A 1,827-nucleotide genomic window follows, 5' to 3' on the forward strand; every position below is an offset into this window, starting at 1 on the left:
ATAAGCATGAAGGCTGGAGCTCTGTTTATCTGGTACTACCCGGGCCTCTCTTACAAGATGTAAGTTTTTATCACACGAAGGAGAGAGATTATCAGCGCATTGGTAAAATTAAAAATAACATGTATTGGTAGGGTATTTTCCTGTATCATTCCATAGAGTCCCGATTCTCCTTTATTTTGGTTGTGAAGGTGGTAATACATGCTTAGAAGAAGTTAGGGGACAAAACAACATAAAGGTTTTTTATTTTTTATTTATTTTTTATTTTTTATTATCTATAATATTTTATTTATTTTTATTATTTATTATTATTATTTTATTTATTTTATATTTTATTTTTATTTTTTATTCTGCCAATGCATAATTATTTTTATTTGATCAATTTATTTGTCTATTCCCTGGACCACAAATATTCGCATAACTATAGTTTTCCAGATGCTGTTTAATATGCCAGTTCATTGAATTTTGAAAGTGCTGTAGGTTGTAGTTCCGTGTAGGAATGGAGGTATCAGGCAGAGTATGTTACAAACTAATTGAGTCTCTGGTTTGGAAGACATCAGTTCTGACCTGTTGGTTTCTTGTGGTTCATTTTGGTTTTTTCTTCTCTAAGGAAATTTTTTGTGATCACTTCATAGTTTTAGGGATTCCTTTTTGTAGGAAATAAAGCTAACATCCAGTTTCCGTTTTTCTTTCTTTTTTTTTTGTTGTTGTTGTTTTGTTTTGTTTTACTTTGGGGGAGAATGAAAATATGTCTTTGGATTCTTAGTATCTGGGGTGTGATTAACTTTTCTGAAGGTCAGTTGGTAGCAACTGGCTACCAAAAATATTTGTGGCTTGTGACCCAGCATTTTAACTAGGAATTAGTGTTCTCTGCATATATCTTTTCCGTGTAAATACGTTTGTTGCATCATTATTATAACAAAAAATTAGCTGCCTGGCCGATGAACTCATTAAATGTTGGGAGTATGCTTCATGAAGGGCAGGTCTTTTGCTAAGACCACAACGGTCTGTGGCCCAAAAAGTGGAGTTTGATAGTAATTCTTGCTACGAGTTAAAAACAAGCAAAACAGCCTACATAGAGGTCAGGGAACTGATACAAAACTATGCAATAGTTACAAATATTGTGCAGCTCTTAAAAATGCCAGCTTTACTTGTAATACCGTAAAACTGGAAATAATCCAAATGTCCTTCAGTAGATGAGCACTACAACCATACCAGATGGAATACTTCTCAGCAATTAAGAAGGAACAAACTCTGGATGCATACAACGACTGCTGTAGATTTCAAGGGCATGATGCTGAGTGAAAAAAGCCAATCTATGCAGATCACACACTGTAGGCAGCCATTCACGTTTTTGTTATCACACAGTTAGATTAGCAGTCGCCAAGGGTTAGGGCTGATGAGGTTGGGACGGGGTGGGTGGTTGTGACTGGAAAGGGGTACTGAGAGGGAACGTTTTGTGTTGATGAAATCTGATCTTGATTGTGGTGGTTGTTACATGAATCTACACATGTGATAAGGTGACCTGAAATGGTACACATGCGTCCCAATGTCAGTTTCTTGGTTTTGATGCAACCCTGTCTGGGAAATGGGGTGCGTATTATATGGGACTTCATACTGTTTTTGCAACACCCTGTGAATCTGTAATTATTTCCAAATAAAATGTGAAGTTTTAGAAAGAATATATAATAAAAGGAAATGTTCACAGTGTTAGAATAAAAGAAGTTTCAGAGTGGTAAAGCATATGATCCCACTTTAATATTTCATATCACTTAATTTAGTATATTTACCTGGAAGTCATGAGGGATCCAAATATTCTGAGCAGTAGCG

At 35.4% G+C, this 1,827-nt stretch overlaps 1 non-coding gene across 1 annotated transcript; it reads left to right on the plus strand.

Annotated features, from left to right (window-relative positions):
• The first annotated feature begins 898 nt into the window (after positions 1 to 898).
• On the plus strand, positions 899 to 1,049 carry LOC123934314. Its single transcript, XR_006816779.1, has one exon. It is a non-coding gene; the product is annotated as a small nucleolar RNA SNORA62/SNORA6 family (small nucleolar RNA).
• Positions 1,050 to 1,827: the final 778 nt, after the last annotated feature.

The sequence above is a fragment of the Meles meles genome, chromosome 21 (genome assembly GCF_922984935.1).
Source record: "Meles meles chromosome 21, mMelMel3.1 paternal haplotype, whole genome shotgun sequence".
NCBI classification, from domain to species: domain Eukaryota; kingdom Metazoa; phylum Chordata; class Mammalia; order Carnivora; family Mustelidae; genus Meles; species Meles meles.